The sequence below is a fragment of the Tympanuchus pallidicinctus genome, unplaced genomic scaffold (assembly GCF_026119805.1).
Source record: "Tympanuchus pallidicinctus isolate F22 unplaced genomic scaffold, pur_lepc_1.0 scaffold2, whole genome shotgun sequence".
Lineage (NCBI taxonomy): Eukaryota > Metazoa > Chordata > Aves > Galliformes > Phasianidae > Tympanuchus > Tympanuchus pallidicinctus.
This window is the reverse complement of record NW_026294721.1, coordinates 24757281-24777558: the sequence shown is the minus strand read 5'-3', so window position 1 is coordinate 24777558 and position 20278 is coordinate 24757281. Positions and strand designations below refer to the sequence as shown.

The window sequence follows — 20278 nt, the reverse complement described above, 5'->3', positions numbered from 1 at the left end:
ATTCCTATGTGACTGCTTCTGTGGTTTGGAGAATGTGTTTCATGGCTTATTTAAATAAAGGACTTCAGTTAGAGCTCACAAAATTAATTCATGGCTGGTGGCTGCTGTCTGTAGAACAAATGGACTGAATGGATTTTTATTTGAGCTCAAGCTCTTTTTCAAGTCTGATCAAATAGTTAGGGAATGACGAGTTCCACACATGAAATGTTAGTTGTGATCACTTAGAAATGCATAATACTGTTTCTGTTCTTATTTTGGATGAACTCACTTATAAGGCAAGGACAAGCTTGTAGGTCAACTCTCTTCTGAATATATGGGTGCCAGCTTACATTAGTTGGTAGCTCTTTCACATTACCATGACCATGGAAACACGGACTAAGTCTGTGCTATAAAACTCTTTCAGCAACATTGTGAGGAATAGGTCTACTGGAGATGCAGCTCTGAGGTCTCCGTGTTAGCTTGGCTTTGTATTCTTCTCCAGACAGGGTAAGTTCTACTGCTAAAGCCTGTAATTATAACAGTGCCTACATCAGGGCTGTCACTCTCAAGAGCTCTCCGTAATGGTCCATACAGCCTGATACCTTATGTTCAGATATGGGCAGTACCAAAAACTATTGGAAGGGTAAAAGCAATAGTGCATGGAGTATCTGAAAGACTTTCAGGAACCTCTCCAGGTTTGGAAAACCTGAGCCACAAGTTGCATATCATCTGTTATGTTTAAGTAAAATAGAAGATTAAAACATTGTGGCACTGATCATTTAATTATTTTTTTTAATCAAGGTGGGCTTTGGACCATTTGGAGTGGTTGGAAATGTATTTCCTTGTGGTGAATTTAAGCCTGCTCCTTGGTAACTTGATTGATTCCTGACTACTTCCTCTGTGCTAAGGAAAAGGGGATAATCATCCTGTGTTTGCTTTCCCTATGTCTTTCATGATTTGATAAATCTTCATCCCATCTCCTGGTGCTTCTTGTAGTTCTGCTATTTCCTTTAGAAATAAAAATAAACAAACAAATAAATAAATAAATGGGGAAAAAAATACTTAATATCTGATTATATCCATAGATGAACATTTTCTTCTTTAAATAATTGGTAATGTTTCATGCCACCTCTGCAGAGCCATTTGCCAACATTTTCTTTGCGACTTGAACATCTCTTTTCTGGGAGGTTTTGACTACTTTAGAGACTGATACAGGCAAAGCCAGGGTGATTTTTTTCCTTTGTTGATTTTTTGTGAGAATTTTCTGCCAACGATTTAATAAACATATTTGAGAATTTTTGGTCTTCATTCAGAAATTATTCGTTTACAGATTGTTGCAACTTCATGAGAAAAGATAAAATTTAAAACATGTGTTGGGTTAATTATGCAAACTACCCAAACAAGCTACAAATTGTCACATTATTTAGGACTGACTCAAGCACAATAGATTACTAATTGCATAATTATGACGCTGGTTGAATTGGTTAACACCATGTAGGAATCACAGTTTACATTTTTTTCCTGACAAATCCATGTGCACCAGAGAGAAGTGCTGAAAATATTAACCTGAAATATCTGAGTGTTTGTAGAAAGAAATCTCATGGAGCATGGTTGTGTTGCTGAACAATGATTGGTTTCAAATGCATAAATTTGGGGGGAAAATATCAGCTCCTAATTATTAGCAAAAGTCAATATTTTTCTCTTTCTAGCCTACCTGTTTTCACCCAAAAGTTCAAGTCCTAAATACAAAGCATTTCAAATGAATATTGACTGTTGAGCCGTGGGGCTCAACATATGTAGTTCAATAAGTAGTTCTGCACAGAGAGAATCTGAGAAGCTGTGCGAAGGAGCTGAAGCTGTACACTTCACAGCAGTCAGGTTCATTCATTTGGTGCCATGTGCAAGAATTCACCAGACTTTGTTGCAAAAGTTATTGTAGCGACCTTGCAAGTCGCCTATTAACTCTATTTAGCTACTTACTAATGGGCAGAGAACAAGCAAAGTGCAAACTAGAGCTAAATCTTCAAATGCTGTTTTGCCAGTAATTAGTCTGAGGGCTCACAGGCACTGACCTGCTGTTACAGTTTGCCCGAAAACCCTGACATTTTCTCCCTGACAAAGGTCCTTTTGAATGTGAGGCTGCCATGACAGAACTGCAATTGCATTCATTGACAGCATTGCCTGGGGGAAAGAGACTCGCATATATACAAGGTGTAGAAAATACTTAATTTACTTGTTAAATCAGTTCCCTGTGCTGTTTCACATTAGCACAAGTCTTTGCCAGTTGCAACTATAGATCCTGCTAAGGCTTCAGGGAAATGATGTTGTTTTGCTCCTGTTTTTACAGGTTGAGTGTTAATCTTTGGTGTATTTCAGAGAGTTCAGATAGAGATCCCTGGACCTCTCTATGTGAGCCTATATGAGCAGATCTGGCAGGCCAGCACAAGCCACTCTTCTTTTAGAGGTGGAAACAACCCAGTGCTGCTTTCATTTATGCCTAAAGTCAGCCTTGGAAGGAAAAAAGCCACAACTGTTTAAGTGTTTTACATCTTTCTTTGGGAGAAAGTGTGTTACCAGGCTTCCTGATTCAATATAGCATAGTAGGAGCTGGCTGTGTGTAACACGCATCTTTCTAAAATTTGCACAACCTGCTTTCCTGGCTACCTGCTTTCTTTATGCCCATGACAAAAAGTGAAGACAATGCGTGTGACAACCATCCCAAAATGAAGATACATTTGTTTTCAAAGCCAATAGAGAGAGCTGAGAACGCTATAATACAGTTAGTCCATATATGCATGCATGTATTCACACAAAGACACAACAGATAAAAGCCAGGAACAGAGAAAAGAAGCTTACACAAAGTCCTGGTTGAGTGATTATTAGCTAAAGGTTCAAATGTTTGGCTTAGAGATCTGCCAGATTTCTGTTTGTAGGTAAGCAGAGTGCTTTCCATGTAAGAAGTATCACTGTTGAGAAAGGCTTTTCTTTGCTTCCTTTTCTGTTATTTCTTTCATTGCCCACTGTCTGCCCATTGCTTGCATATTGTGACTGCTTAGGATGAATATATTTTATGTCAACACAAACTTGTTCTTAATCATGTATATATATAATCTTGTTGCCTAGACTATGAAAAGCTTCTAGAAAAATACATCATGAGATCCTAACACCAAATGAAATAACCATAAATTTGCATGTTATTTCTAGTTCTTCCTTACTTTACACCTGTGTGACCACTTGATTTGTGAAGTGCCAGTAAAGTAGCTCAAAAATTGGACAATAATGTTATCCTCCTTTGTGCTTACAGGCAAAAGTAATTTCAGTTGGTCAATCACGTGTTCATCTTTCAGCATCTGAAACCAAACCCTCTCAAACAGATTATATGCCTGATTTTTTCAGACATTATTGCCAGGCTTTGGACCACTGGAGTCAGATTCTCATTTCTAAGATATAAATATTACTTCTAATTTTCTATCCTGAGAGCCTTGTGACAGTATAGAAGCAAAGCCAAGAGCAGAATGCTCTCTGTTTCTCCTCAGAACCAGCTGAACAGGAGGGAAATATTCTCTCAAAAGCAAAAATCTGTGGAGATGAAAAACATTTGCTTTGACTGTGTTTACTTGCTCAAAGTTGTTTCAAAACTGTTCACGAATAAAAATTTACTTAGCCTGCATTTACCTACCTTATCTCATTGTAAAGATAGGACCCGTCTCATAAGCTTAGATTTAGTAGTGGATCCAAGTTGTTCTGAAAAGTGTTTGCAAGGTTGGTTCCATCATTCTTCTGCAACTTCATCCATAGCTTGTGCTTCAGAAGATCAACACATGACTGCTTAGCATCAGTCAAATATCCAAGAGGTCTACTGAAATGGTTGCTATGATGTTTTTTCTTCCCTAAAAGATAGTAGGAAAAAAATATAGAGGGTACCATTACCCAAAGACAATGCTCTGTCCTCGTACTTTTACTAACAAAAATAACATTTATAATGAGGTTGCAATAGAATCAATTCAGCAGTTAGAAAAATAATTTGCAGATGTTCATTTTTATTAAAAAAACCATAAGGTTACATTTCCATTCAAGTCATTGTCCTAGGAAGATTGAAGAATAAATAAAACTGTTGAGCACTATCTCTTATCTTTCAGTTCGTAAACATAACCTTCTAACAGAGTCTTTTGGCCAGTGTTTCTGAAACCTATAAAGCAAAAATAAAATGCATTTGAAAATATTAAGGCAGATTTTTTGCTTGATTAGAATTAACATTTTAATTAAAATGTTATATTAATATTTTAATTTAAATGTTATTGCATTTAATTATAATTAATCGCAATTCATTAATTCAGATAATTAAATTTTTATTACATGAATTAATACTTTGCATGCATTTCTTAATGACTATAAGAAATGCATAGCGTTACAAAGAGGTCATCACCCAGGTGTGTTGAAACAGCTCTGCAAGTGTAAATGCAAACAGTCAGGTCTAGGCCAACTGTGCTGACACAGAGCCCTCAAGTGTTTGATTTTTGTGAATTATCTCATGTTTCAACTGTTTCCCTGGCTGTGTGCATGTTCTGCAATGTGCAAGTATCTTGCTGGGCCTGATCCATTCCCTCCCTCCACAGGGGAGGTGATTGGCTTGGGTGGCTGTGGATGAGAGGGAAGTGGAAGTAAATGGAGATGTCAGATACATGAGCAAAGATGGTAAACGAGAGACAGAGGACGTTTAGGAGAGAGTGCATTAAGACAAAGAAGAAGTGGACATATCCAACAGGGAGAAGGAGACAGAGGGATAACCATGTCCCAAGGAGAGGCCCATATGCCCAAGGCAGCTACCTCATGCAGCTGCCCGTCTGCCCCATGCAGCTGTGGGGTCGTTTCAGGAGCAGTCCTGGTGGGCTCCAGAGGAAGCACCGCCAGCTGTTCTTGGCTTAGGGATGAGCATTGCGACATGATGTAAGGACCCTGAAGACGAGTGGTAACCAGCAAGCATGGGAGATTCCTCAGGGCTCCTGCTGTTGACAGGTCTAGCTAAAGCACAAGGGAATATGTTGTTATTCCAGGAAGCCTTAATGATTTTAGCAGTCAGCTTCCAAGGAACCTGGATTTTTTTGTTTTTCTGTATAGTAATTGCAGCTTTCCTCGGATGCTATGAATAAATTAGATGTACTTTGATATGTTTTTTAGGGTTTGTTTTGAGTATTCTGTTTTTATACAAGTGTAATCCATTACTTAATTGCAAATATTTTATTTTCCTTAAAGATTTTTTGTGTAGCATCTGTGTAATTTTACACAAGTGCCTGAGACTTAGCCAGACTGCTAAGTCTGCTCCATATCCTCTAAACAAAGGTCTCTTGTTTTGGAGAAAGGAGCTGCTTTTGCTTTTGCTGTAGAAGAGAAAGATGGGAGAAGACATATCAATATCTATATATCCCATATACACATGCACTATTTGTGTTCCTGTATATAGAATTGTAGAATGTGTGCATTGATGGGTATTTGGAGTCTGTATATAACTTCTGTTTTCTTTCATGTGCTTTTGTTCTGTTTAGTATGTGTCTGAAGTAGACACAGTCACAGAACTGGCTCAGCCTGTATTTCTCAGTGTTGTCAGACTGGTGTTTTCTCATCAATTCTTGCAAATGTTCCAGTCTAGTTCTGAAATCTGGGAAAATTCATTACAGTAGTTTGCTCTTAGTGCTAGAATTTTTGGTCCCAAATAAATCTCAGCAGCATGTTCCTGATCATCAGGAAACACTGTGTGGGTGACAGAGCACTGGGACAAGTTGTTCAGAGGCTGTGGAGACTCCTCCTTGGAGATACCAAAAGCCATCAGACATGGACTTGGCACCTGCTCTGTGTGTCCCTGTACTGGGGAAGTTGGGGCAGATGATCTCAGAGTTCCTTATCAACCTCAGCCCTGCACTGGTTCTGTTCCAAGTCAAAGCAGGTTTAAGCCTGCTTTCGTTCAGAAAAATTTTTAGAGACATATACTCATCAAGCACATCTGTCATTCCCATAGAAGACAGTAACTGAAGGAATGAAAACTGTTTTCTAGGAAGAGCTCAATCCTCAAAATATTTCTGTTGCTATATCTCCTGTGCTGTTGCTGCCTGGGTTTGATTTGCTCAGGACTAATGGAGGCCTTCCAGCACAATGATTTGTGTGGAAATTGCTGCTACTTTCAGTGTAGCCAAGCTGTGCTGGGCAATTCCTTGGGCCTGGTGTAAGCTTCTTTCTACTAATTTTTTAATTATCTTAGCAAGGCATGCCGTGCATTTAATCTAGCTCAGCCGTCCACTTGGATGACTCACAATGTTGAATTTGTTGAATTGGAAAGGAATGTGAAGCATCCAGATGACACTGGTACTGTGCAGTGTGGGGGGAAGAGCTCCAATACAACAGGAAACCACTCCATCTGGTGCTTTTCATCTCAGTCTGCAAATAATCTGCATGGTCTTGTTGCCCCTGCCTGTTCCTGTGAACCTGCAACCTTCAAGTCAGTATCTAGGCTATGTCAGTGCAGTCCTGTCTCTCTGAGGTGCCTATATAATTCTTTGCAAAGCAGGTGGGAATGGTCAAGTGCAGAGTGGTTTCCTAAGGGCTGGGGACTTTGAGATCACCTATGTGCTGGAAGTCAAGTCTCCCATGGGAGCAACAACAGTGGTCCCCACTTCTTGGGTCCATGTCTTCCACTCCTGGGGCTGTCACACTTATTTCCTTCTCAACTCTCTGCTCTGTTCTTTTTAAATAGTGTTTAATCAAAGCGTGCTTGCTATCTCTGGAGTTCATGGCCATAGCAAATCTTGATTGAGGTGGCTGACTGTTATGAGGAGTCATTCCCTGCTATCATTAGCAGTGCTGTTTTCAGCAGTGCTTGCACAAATCCCATCATTGCCATACTGTATACAGTCAGTTAGTCACGTTACAAGTGAGAACACAAATGTTCTTGCAGGTATGGGGCAGCAGAGGGGGACCACAAGGAGAGCTGGAGCTGGAAAGGGCTCCTTTCCCCGGATCAGGGCTGGGGCTGCTTTGCAGCTGGAAAAATCCAAAAGTTCAAGCTGGAGAGCACTGTTTTTTAGATTCTGTCTTCTAAACTTTTCTAACAGCAGCAACAACAACAACAAAAAACAACAACATATATTTCTTCTTGGAGAACTTTGAAGAAAAATGAAGGAAGAGGTATGTGTGTTCTCTGCAGTGAGTGATGGATCAGCTGAGGAACTTCCCTGGGTCTCCTGTCACTACTTCAGCCATGCAGGCAATCAGGAGGCTCTCAGTCTCTCCTCTTGAAGTTGTTCGACTTTGTATAAACAATTAACGTTTAATAGAAGAGAGACTGGTGCTCAGGAACTCTCATCTATCTGAAGAAGACCCGCCAGGCTACTGATTCATACACACACGTGTGTTCTCAATGAATAGTTAATGTTTTATTAAAAGTGGAATAGATCCAAAGGGATGATTCAAATCTCCTTTCTGGATCCAGTGCTTGGCTTTTAGCAAATATGCTTTTTGTTCCATCAGAAATGCCATTGCTTTTACACAGTTCCTTCTTCTTTCCCTCATCTAAATGCCCTTCTTTGTTCCAGTTGATTTTTGTTTTGTTACTGGTCCAGTCTCTGCCCTCTCCTTTGCTCTTTGACCCCGTGAGCAGGAGATCTGTGGCTCCATTATATTTGAGATAAGCTGAATCTGTGGAAGGGCAGAAGGTAGGCTTTCCTCTGCACTGAGCTGGGGAGGGCTCCAGAATTCCCATTTCACATCGCCTCCCTGCTTATTCAGGTTAGTCCCCCACTCTCTGACTGCTGTTGCCTGGCATGTCCCACCAGCCTACCATGAAAATCAGAAGTTGTGGGGTGACTTCATCCCAGCAGGGCAATTTTCAGCAGTGCTTGTTGCTACCTTCTGCCTCTCTCTGTGTGTGGTTTTGCAGCTGGGGATAGGGGATAGCAGTTTCCCATAGAGAAATACAGTCTGAAGTCCCATAAATAGCCTTTTCCCTACAGAGCAAGCCAGAGCCTGACCTGCCCCTAGAAAGTGACTGAAACATGCCTGCAAACAGTGAACAATTTCCAACTGCTTTTAAAGAGTGCAAACTGTAATTGAGGAGGCAGTGCTTTCACTTGGGGTTTGGAGCTGTGATATAGACACATTTCTCTGACCACATACTGACATGAAGATGCATGTTCTTACATAACATAGTTGAATTTCCTGGGGTGGAGTTGGATGGAGAAAGTGGACCCAGCACTGAAAAAGCTGAAGGAGAAGGAGTGCTTGTCCCTGCCTGACTGGCAGAGTCAGCCACAGCCTGGAGATTTAGTGGCCACCTTTGGCTGATAGCAAGATCAGCGGCTTAGCAGAGCTTGCAGGCTGGTCAATAATGGAAACACAAATGCAGCCATGAAGGTTATTCATTAAAAGTTTGCTCTTAGTTACTCGCTATTTCTTTCAGCCAGCACATCAATGCTAGCTAGCCTCTCCATCCCTGAAGATTTCTCATCTGCTTTACCTTCATATGGTGATAGAAGATCTGCATAAAACAATTATAAAAACACCCACGATAACTGGCTCCTTGTCCGACCAAGCCCCATCTGTTGCAGCCCCCAGTGATTGCATTGATATCCTAGAGCTATTAAACCATTCCATATGGGAAGCCTTGCCAAGTACATAACCTTGCCCACAACAAAGCCTAGTGAGGGAACGGAGATGTTAGGAAAAACAGTACAAATCAAGACAACGGTTAGCAGACTGGGAGAACATGTAAGCAGTCTGCCAGTTGTAAATTGTAAATTCCAATTGCCCTCTGTGTGGTGGGGAGAGAAGAATGTGAGTAGTTTCAGCGTATGCTCACATCTCACACCATTTGCACTGCTTTGTCACATCTCGGTAAAATGTTGTACACAGGCTACTTGCTGTTCTTCGTGTGAAGTAAGCTGATTTTCATGATCCAGAATAATGTGAGTCTGGATATTTCTTACCCATTTTACAAACCTGGGTGCCTGCAACCTTCTGTGCAGCCTTTGCAAATCGATTTCAAATCAAGACTTGTCTCCCAAATGTAGATTATCTGTATTACACAGAATCACAGAATTCACATGCATCCGTCAAGCACAATCATTGGCTCCTTAAAATGCTTTCTGTGTTTTGTTATTATTTCCCTATACGTACATGTACAGTCTGAGCTCTATTTCTTGGCTCCGTGAATGAACTCCCACTTCTAGAAAAATCTCTAACACACATTACTATGTTTTCCACTATTACATATGGCTTTCTTCTATCCCATGTAGCATTCAGACTAACTTGGGCAATGAAATATAAATTCAGGTAACACTATCCAAGCTAATTTAAGCTAAGTTTTGCCACAGTCTGGAGGAAAAAAAAAAAAAAAAAAAAAGAAAGAAAGAAATGCAATTACATTGAGATTTAGTGCTTGGTTATGGAGCAGGATCTCACAGGAAATACAGTGAGAAGGAAAAGTCATTCCTCTTCTGAAAACTGTAGCCGTGTTTCCTCCAAACTTTGTGGCTGCCATTTGCCTTCAGTTTTGCCAGTGCTTTTATTAGTTACTTTGTAAAGATGCCAAAGACACAGAAGAATCTGGGATGCCTATACAAAGTGTGGCTTAAGTCTCTCCTAGGTGTGGTGGTCATGTAAAGCTATTCTGTATGAGAAGCCAAGCAATGCTACATCTCAAAGTCTTCCTTGGGGTAGGGAAATTACCGCCTTGTATCCATAAGGCAAGAGACATCTGAGCTGTATCACCCTTGGCAGAAAGGTGGCACTTTGTCTCTCTGAGGAAGCATGGACAAGAAACCAGACTGAAAGAAGCTGGGATGGTTTTGTAGTGTACGTCTGTGCTGTACCACCTTGCTGGTACTGTGCTACACAGCTGACATTTTCCATGCATAGGCCAAACACTATTCTTCCCCTTCAATAACTGAAATGCAATACAGCTGTGACTCGCTTGTACTCTCTGGTGATGGGTGAGCTGGGGCTGGAGAGGGGGATGTCCTCTGCACCAGTTCTGGTGGAAGTGTAACCTACAGCTGCTCCCAGAATTCTTCCTCCTCCCAGGAATCTCTTCTGTACTTACTTAAGTTAGAGACTTTTCAAGGAACAGATATTTCAGGATTTTTTTCTTCAGAAAGCTGAAAAAATACCATTCATGGTCTTTCTGCTCTTACGGTTTTTCCTTAAGATCTGAACTACTCTTGGCACTTTTTTTCCTTCTTGTAAATGTCACACTTCAGCTTTTTTTTTTTTTTTTTTAATCTTTGTTAATGAGTACAATTTTTTATGAGTCTGTGGGACATGTTCCATGACAGCTTTACTTTTCCTCCTGAACATGTGGTGGCTTAGTTCAAAAGGCTGTCTTTAGCAAGCCAAGGCATTCTGAAGTGGATTTTTCCTGCATCTCATGATAGCAGTGAAGAGGTAAATTAAAAAAAAGAAAAGCTGTGTTTGAAGATAATTGACACTTTTTAAAGAAAAAGTTTCTCACTATACTTTTTCCTCTAAAGCAAGGGAAAAATAGAGAGGATTTGTCAACTGTATTTTCCTTAGCTGATGAAAGAAAATCTAATAGTTACTTTAGTCCTCATTCTGCATGGATTTACTTCTTCAGAGAGGAGAGGGAGCTTGGAAGTCTGCCTATGTCCCACACCAACTGTGGTATGAGCATCTGAAGATTTGTGTTTGGTGTAATTTTCCCTCCAGTACCTCTAAGAGATGTCTAGAGCAATGTGAGACATCACTGGCTTCACAGCCAGCATTATGTCTGCAATTCATGCCTGTGTACCTTGTTTGGCATGAGTTTCCCCCATCTCTACAAGCAGCTAACAGCAGTGAGCGGAGCCTCTGGCACTGGCTCAACTAAGACAAGATCAAAGTTTCACCACTTGGAGGGGAGGAAGGACAGCAAGATTGTTGTTGTTGGTCTCCTCTACCCTCAGAAAGGTGTCATCTCATCTTCTGTTGGATAACACTCACCAGTGGCCTTGGTTCAGCACCTCCAGGACCTCACCCAGAATGTGGGGACTCATCCAAAGTGTGGGACTCATCCAGGGTGTAGGACATGTTCCTGTCCTGTGTAAGACTGCAGCCACAGCTGACTGCTCAGTGTACACCATGGAAGGAGGAAGCGTAGGCTGGACAGGAGTTGTTTACTTAAAGCTGGTTGTTACGCACATCAAAACAGAGCAGATCTTCCTGTAATCAGAGAGAGAAAGGCAAAAAATTAATCCAAAAGGATTATTAAAGTTATTAAAACTACTTAGTTGAAGAGGACCTGGTAAGCTGTACTTTTGGCTGGCAGATTAGCCAAAAAAGCAGCCTGTTACTATCTTTAGCTAGCATTTGAGTTAGAAATGAATTTTTCTTTTCTTTTCTTTTCTTTTTTTTTTTTTTTTTTGAATAGACTCTCAAAGAGACTATTTTAAACAGGATTTTGGCAATATTGATGATAAAATGACAGAAATAGTCTTCACTTGAATTAGCACACTCTCAAAAAGTGGTTTAAAAACAGTGGACAAAGGAAAATGAAATAAGTATAGGCAGAAAAAAAAACAACAAAAGACACTACAAAATGTAAAGTAGTTAGAGTACCAAGTGTGCCCTTTAAAAATAAAAACTGCAACAAAAAATCCATTAAAAAGAAGAGAGCAAGAAAACATAGTTGTATTTTTAATATGTGAGTCTCAATAGTTTCTATAATGATGCTTCAATTAACTATGATTTATGTTCAGCTGTTACGCACTTTCTTTTTCCATGATTGTTGTGTGATGTCCTATTATTGCATTCTAATGATATTTCTGCCCAGATTTTGAGTCTGTGGCTCTGTTGCAACGTCCCACCCGCGGTGTGAATGACACTATGAGTCCACACAGCATCCTCTGGTTGGTTGCTAAGATCTTTTTTCAGCAAGAAATGTTGGCCCTGAGAAGGTGTTTTTGAACTGCAGCTAAGGAGAGAGGCTCTCATTCATAAGACGTCTTTTGCTTTTTAAATAAGACTTTTACAGCTGTTTTCCCCTTGTTTCCTATCAACATTTTTACATAAAGAAGCTAAATGGGTGTGCTGTCCAACATTCTTCCCTTCGAACTCTTGCAAATGAGTAGGAACAGGCACTGTAGCTCCATCTGGCCGGTAAATGGAGTGTGAAGAGAAGTTTTACCTTTCAATTTTAAAACAGAGCAGAGCTCTAAATTGCTATACGCAGAGAGATTACAGACATAAAAAGAGTAAAATAACATATATCCTGTGTAGCAGATGGTGGGAGATGAATATTTCAGTCTTTCACAATTTTTGCTCCATTTTCCTCGAGCATTTCATGTAGCTCCATCGAGACACCTTAATTGCTATAGGATACCCTCTCTCAGCAAAGATTTCCAAGAGCATTGCCAGCTTGCAACATTAAGAAGGACAATACTTAAGCAAAGTGAAAACAACATCTTGAAAATAAAACATTTCTCTTAATCCTAAGACTTTTTCTAGAAAATCTAATGGTACTCCAGCAAATGAGTAAAACTAGGGTAAAGCACGACAATTCTAAAACTACTTCATCTTGGGTATGTGGAATGCTACAGCTCTGTGTCATGTAACCACTATAGTCTCAACTGAAAATACTTACCTGTTCAAATTGCCTGAGGAAATTCCAGCTGAGCAAGTGAAAAGGCAGAGGAGGGTGGAGGGGATTGGGAAGCAGAAGCAGCAGTATCCAGAGTACCTAGTTCTGAATACAGTGGGACTGGAACACCAACATGATCCTTCCTGTCCTTGTTGTCATACCACTGGTAGCTTGAGGTAAAACCATGCACACAGAAAGTCACTGTTGTGTGTCTCTAATAGGATGAAGGAAAGGGAAGACTAAAATTTATTAGTGACCTGAATATGGAGGACACGTGTTTCAGCAGGGTTTTCTTTATTTTTATTTTGTGAAATGCTCTAGAAATGTTGTAATATTCAGTCTTAATTTTCTTCACAAATACAGGTAGGAAACTCAAAAATATAGAAAGAAAACTACTCTTTCCTTTTACAAGCATGTGAAAGATTGTCAGATTTCTGCTGTTTCCTTTCCAGCGATGATATTGAGACAGGTAGCTTCTGCTCCAGATGGGCTAAATGAGCATAGGAGGGCATAATCTGGTTTTATGGTAGCCCTCACAAACTCCTGGAATATAACAAAAAGACCTCTTCAGGATGAGTGGTCCAGAGCTTTTCTGCTTCTATTGAGCACAAAACACTGTAAACCTTTGATGTGCAAATCTCTCACCTGATGATTTTATGAAGGACAGATCTGGCCAAGAGCCAAGCCAGCCAATTCTCACTGAAATCACTACAGAGTCTTGGGTAGGCCCTAAATGAAAGTGGAAAAAAAAAAGTTAGTTTGTTTTTAAATTAAAATAAGAAAACAAAAGCACCACAACAGCAACAACAAACAACACAAAAATGCCCACCAAAACCCAGCGATTCCACCACATTACCATCAGGCATCCATTTGCTCTCACCCTCTGAGTGAAACCTGCCTAATGCCTCCAGGAACTCAGTCTGCCTGTAGGGTGAGAAATTACTTAGTCATGGCATACAGAAAGGATTTAGAGGAGAAAGAGAGGTACCAGGCATGTGTGTGCAAAAGGAAATGGTAGTCTGGAGCTGGCTGCTATCAGAAAAGCCCTGAAGTTCAGACACAGCTGTCCTCTTGGGGAGAGGTTTTCTGGCCATAACATGGAGCTGCACATCCAGCTCTCCATCTGGAATGAGGATGCTGCTGTAACAGCTCATCGTAGGAGGATGTGTGTTGCAAGGGAAGACAAAGTCTGCATGTGAAAATCCCAAAATGAACCTGTGAAACAAACCATTTCCTGAAACATAAAGCTAATTAAATACCAACATCATGGCAAATTTCAGCTCTGATTTTCAGCTTGAAGTCTGTTAATAGTAATATTTGTCTCATATCTAACCTCCCTAAAAATCTGGTGCCATTACAAGTCACAAATTAGCATTATTTATCACAATCTTCTTAACCTGAGTCATAATCAAGCATTCTAAAGCGTTTTTAAATATTAGAGATAAAATTATCTTATTGTTCATTGCGTCTTTACTGTCTTTCTCAATTTAGGAGTTTTGTTCTGCTTACATTTCTGGTTTCACAGGAGATTATGTTCTTTCTCCCCCTCCCTCCTGGAAGTGCACTTGCTTGAGGCAACATCTGAGCACATGATTTTTCTGTATGCAATCCTTAAACTTACGCAGATCCAACTTTTGCTGTAAAACTGATCTCACAGTACTTGGCACAAGTGTGCCATTTCCTCCTTTCAGACCATGAAATGAGTGTGACTTTCATATGCTACAAGTACAGACATTTGGGAGTTTCAGTAGAAGAATTTGTAATGAAGCTACATGTCTATTGCAGGCAGCACTGCTATAGTACATGGAACTTACTCTTTCCCTTTCCTCTTATGTGAAGGCCATGGAAGGCTGTTCCCTAGTGTAATTCTGAATGTGAAGAAAGACACCTGATTAATGCATATGCACACGCATTGCTCCATGGACATGTGCCTGGTTAACATTCACGTAGCTGCCAGCAATGAGCCTTCTGGAGGAGAGAATGCACAGACATGTTCCAGCAAAGCACAGACCAAGCCTGGGGATATGCCTGTGGCATTCAGCCCTAAGGCAATCAAGCAAATGGCATCTGCCTTGCTTTCTGTGCTGACACTGTGTTATGGAAGCTGAACCAAGTATAATTCATGAATGTGAATATTTTGCTTGCTAGTACAATTGTATTGGCAGCTGGGAAGACATCCATGTGCTTTTGTTGTAGGTAGCACCCAGGAGTACAAGCAGATATGTAGCATGGACTGACTACATGAGAAAGACAGATCATGAGAATACAGATCATGGCCACTAGCTAAGACACCCCAGAATATCCAAGCCATCTGCCTGGAGCTGGCAGTAGCAGCACAGGAGCTGCAGGGGGTGCGTGTCACGATGAATGACAGGCACCTCAAATGCCTGGATGTCTGCAGAGACGCAGGAAGGCAGCAGCTGAGCCACATCCCTCAGCTGGGAGTCTACAACCAAAACGGCCAGTCCTTGGCTGTTGTTGCTGGTAACAAGTTGTCGGTTGTAGATAAACAGTCTTTGTTAATGGGAACACAAATCAGCTTGAATAGGGTGATGTTTCATAATTTTTGGTTATCCTTCTGCCTTTTGTTGGGGACAGAAATGACTTTGTTCTTCAGTTACTAAATCATCAGCTGTGAGAGGATATTTGAGCTCCCTCAGACTACCTTAATGCCTCAGTAATGACACAGAGGTTGCAAAAAATGGCTTTCCTGATAGCTTAACATCTCCCTGTGTCCCCTTATGGATGGCCATTTGGTATCTGCAGAGTAGGACATATGGATGACCCTGGATCTCCCTCCAGTACATAGAAAAGGACTTTTTGGAGGTGGCACATAGAATGTGGATGCAGGCTGCTGTTTGTGGCCTCTCTCACCCCATCCTCTGCCTCATCTCTATAAGCCTCATCACTGCACAGGCTGCATTGCCACACAGAAACATCTGCAGTCAGGATGCTCCTGCAGAAATGTCACTGGAAGGGATTGAGCTCCGCCTTGCAGAAGACTCAGGCCCTCCTCTGAGGGGCCAGGGAAGGGAGGGGACACCCAGTTTGACACTAGTTCTGTGTTGTTTTTCAGGGATTTGGAGGAAGAATGTTGTGTCTGATTTTATGGATTGTCAAAATGAAGCCAGATGGCAACGGATTAAGTGTAATACTGCTTTGTTGTTCTTGGGTTCATGACTGCACTTCCCCTGGAGCAAGGAGCCTTCCCCATGCTGCAGCCCCAGCCACACACATCCCCCTCCATTGAGTGCCCTTCCCATGGGCTCCCCTAAACCCTGCCCTAAAGAGGGGAAGAGAGCAAGCTTTGCTTTTGTGGGGACTGCTAATTGGAAACTGCTTACTTCACATGCTTCGTGACTAGATTTCTCACCAAGAGTCTGTTTGCTCTTCTCTCCATTCGATGAAATACCGGTATTTTGCAATTGGAGTGATTGGTTTGCTTGCTTGAGGGAAGCTGCTGGGTGAGCAGCTGGGCTAGTGAAGCCTGGTTTCTTACAGATTTGTGTCTGCTAGTTGGATTTTCTGATGTTTAGAAAGGCGTGAGTTCAATGGAAGTGTTTCCCATGAGGCATGAAAATATTTCAAGCCTTTTGTTGATCCTTTGGTGTCTAATAAGGGATGTATTTATGCCTCAGCTTCCCTCTCCATGTGAACACTTAAAAGGGTCTCCCTCTTTTTCCACTCTGCCTTATTTTCTTTATTCTGATGGGCATATGATATCTTTGAAACCAGTATGCTTTGTCAAAGGTAGGGTACTGAACACAGCCACAGGGCTTTGCATATGCACAGGGAGACAGTCAGGCTGAAACAGAAAGATGTGATTGCCTTAACTTTGTTTTCCCAGAAAATTGGGTTAAGGATTAATTAATAATTAGAGAAAAGGTGAATTTAACATTATGATTCTAAATATCATCCAATTTCTTAATTAAAACTAAATAGGAAAATTAATTTCCTCCAAAAAGTGTTATTCTTCCCTACAGACTTTTGCTCCAGCTCAAGCACCTTCTTCTTTCCAAAGAAGCTTTTCTGGCTGTGGGTTGCTGAGCACTGTCACTGCACTGTGCAGGAGGTGGCTGTGCTCCCATGCACTAAGCACCTACAGACTGGTGACATTCCACCAGCAAAATGAGCTCTGGCTCTTCTCCTTCGTAGACTGCATCATCGTTTCAAGTGTAACCTTATACTTTCAATTTAACTTACTCCTCCACAAGATTTTGTTACAATTTTAATATTGAAATAGTGAATTTTAGTTTGTAAGAAATCTGCACTTCTTCATGTAGATCAGCAATTGCCTGCTCCAGGTTTGTGATACAGTCCTTGAGCCCAGGAAGGATTCTGACAAAAGCCTGCTGCCTTCGTAACAGGGAAAATCCACAAGCCAAGTCACATCTGCTGCTTTGCTGTGCTCTGTCCTGTTCTTCCCTAGGATCATTTCTCTGCTGTTTAGAGGATTGTTTGAAACCACTGTCTGGACTCCATTAATGCTCAGAGCTTTTTAGCCTTCTTTAACGCATCTTTCTCACGAGTCACCCTCTCCAGGATGACTTTCAAGGAGCTAGATCCATGTCAGGGTGAGCTTTTCTGCATTTGCTTTGAAAGTGGATTTGCATCAGTTGCTTAGCTGGCAAATTTCTTGATGTGCAGACTGTATGCATGGCTCACACAGCACAGTGTACCCTGACAGTGTTTAGCAAAAGAAATGGGGGAGGAAGCTGGAATAAGGACAACATTTAGGTTTTTTTTTTTTATTACATGTTGTTATAATGTAGAATATAGATGACAGTAAGCTAGTCCCTGTCTTCAAAAATTAGTTAGTCAATTTTATACTGACTGTCTGTTACCAAGGTGCTCACAAAGGCTGGGACTTCCTGACCTTCATTTCGGTGAGTTCAGAGATGATTTTTTCTGGATTCTTGATGAGATACCCTAGTGATATAAAGCAAACTTTTCGAAGAGCCAAAGCCCTCATACTCAGCTTATAACCTCTGCGTTTCACCTTCTGTCCTGGTGGTCCAGCAGAAGCCCAAACATCAACTCAGAGTGTACTTTCATGTCCCCTGTACTACATGCACATTCGGAAGTTATAAATTAGAAATGTTCAAGTATTCCACTAACATGCTTTGGCTATTTTAAGAAGAAAACTCACTAATGATATATTTTCTGCTAAGCAGAAGTAAGTTTGGATGTGCTTATGTTTTTATTTATTCTCAGAAGTATTCCGCATTTATAGCGAGAGCTTCTCCCCCTCAAATTCTTCTCCTGTTTTTCTTTACTGTATCCTGTTGCAGTACTCCCTTTGGAAGGTCTTTTATAGAGTATTTTTTTACAGATTCTAAAAACTTCCTTCCTGGCATTTGCATTCTCTCTTCAGATGTCAAAATCAAAGATAATGACCCATTGCTGGTGTGTTGGGAAGGGAGGGGTGTGCAAAGGAATTTGCAGTCCCCGCGCACTCGGCAAGTTGACACACTTCACGTGTGGTGTGAGGCACTCAGTGTGTCCCAACAGTAGTGCACTGTTAGCCAGGACAAGGAGGAGACATTGAAATTCAGGGCAAGCATTCTGAAAATTGTCAGTATTTTCTGATCCATTTCCCCACACACAAAGCCAACAGATCTCCCAAGGAACTTTGAGAAGATGGTACAAATCTCAATACAAATGCCAGTTTTGTCCATAGAACATGAATATACTCTTGTTCTGTCAGGAATAGGGATACATGTCACGGTGCTCTGAACAACTGTTTCAGTCTGAAGCTTTGGGTGGATAATAGCAACCCCTTTCACATACACTTAGTATCTCCCAAAGTTTGAGCACCTAGCACCTGGCAAAACAGCAGGAGAGAAGGTTGGTAGAGTAACGCACCAGTATACCCATGCTTAACCCCTGGAGATTTGGGTCCTGCCATCTTATCATAAAAAACCTTTGTAACTTGGTGCCTTCCAAGGTTCACATTTGGAACGTTTTGGCAAATGTGGTCTATACAGGCTTGAAACTACAACATCAGAATGTTATATCAGTGTTATCAGCCGAGATCCAAGGAGACAAGTGGAAGTTGTTTCAAAAAAGCTTTTGCATCATATTCCTGGATCTGAACTTCATTTTTACCATTTTAGCAGCATTTTAAACGTACTCAGTACGGATTCTCAAGGTATAACTATGCAGGAATAGGCACAGAAGGTATTTGCTGAAGATGCATTAGGCACTGAAAGCTAAGCTAAAAGCTTTTCAATGTCAAATAAATCTGATCCATTGCTTGCTGAAGATCTTTCTGTGTCTTTCCTACATAGAAAGAGAAAGCACACTGTGACATTGAACCAATAATATGAGATTTGTAAGACAGCCGAAAGCACATTTCTAATTTATTTTCAGCTGTTTTGATGGATTTGCTACTTCTCAGGCATTTCATGGTACAGTGTTTGAAAAACAAATGGTTTTCTAAAGGAGTTCTTATTTGAAATGGTACTTAACCATTCACATTGTGAACTGCAGACAAAATTATTAACAATAATAATAATAATAATATTTTTTCAATTAGAAAATGATCAAATTTCATTTGATTTTTGGTTGAATTTTACATGTACCTCGTCATTATATCTATTATATATTGTAGAGTTATATATCTTTGTTATGGTTTTGAAAATGTAAGCTCTTTAGTGTGGTAAACAAGTGTAATTAAAGAAATGGATCCATGAACATCAAAGCTAAAGAACTGTACTGTGTGCTCCAAGGAAAGATTTTCCTGGTGTTTGGATGTACATGTCTTTTTTTCTACACTAGGAATGGGAGCTCAGCATTTTAGCAACATCCTTGGTGAGAGCTTTCTCTCAGCGAAAATCAATCTTTCATCTCCACCTGCTTACCTGCATTCAACAGACTTGTTTAAGTGCTGTTGAAAGCCCCTCTCATCTGTCAGAAGTGGTTGAAATCGTTCCTTGAATTCAGAATTCACTGTGGGCTCTGATTACATACACACTTACGTAAGCTGCTGAAAACTAGAATACATCTTCTGTGCTGCAGAGCAAGGGCAGAAGCCCATGAGTGGCTAAGGCTTGGGCAACATGCAGAAGATCTTCTCCCATCCTCCCATCCAGTTTTTCAACAGATCACTTTAAAGTAGAATTTGAGCTTTAGGTTGCATCTCTGAGCTAAATGTTTTCCTTCATCACCACCTCCCAGCTTGCAATGGACATTGCTAAGACAATTCTCTGTGTGTATGTGTAGCACAAGATACAACTCATTTGTCCATGTGTAAATAGGTTGTTTCCTTGCAACTTTTTCTTCTTATCCAACCCATACTCAACGCACTGCATTTTCCCATGGATAAATGAATTGTCAATTTAAGCAATTAGAGTGTAAATAGAATTGTGCTGAGATCAGTGCCTAGCTCATTCATCGAAACAAAAGTTATTTGAGAGATCACAGAATCACAGAATCAAAGAATGGCCAGGGTTGGAAGGGACCTCAAGGATCATATGCTATCCCCTGTTTGCTGAGCTCACCAGCCCAGCAGTTCTCTAAGCAAAGATGTGTTTAGACTGGGCTGGTCAGCTGGGCTGATCAGCAATCCCTGTACTGAAAATATCTTCGAAGAGACTCCTTCTTTTCTGCGTGCTCCATGCCCCCAGCTGATGCCTTTTGTTGGTAGTTTGTGGATATGCTGTAACTAACAATGAATGT

At 40.8% G+C, this 20278-nt stretch overlaps 1 protein-coding gene across 2 annotated transcripts in view; it reads left to right on the top strand.

The window, feature by feature from the left end:
• The first annotated feature begins 328 nt into the window (after positions 1-328).
• The window catches only part of LNX1 (ligand of numb-protein X 1), a 105197-nt gene continuing 85247 nt past the window's right edge, over positions 329-20278 (top strand). For both annotated transcript variants that reach the window (XM_052682901.1, XM_052682907.1), the window contains exon 1: positions 329-486. The gene's annotated coding sequence lies outside the window, so the exon portion shown is untranslated. The remainder of the gene's footprint in view (positions 487-20278) is intronic.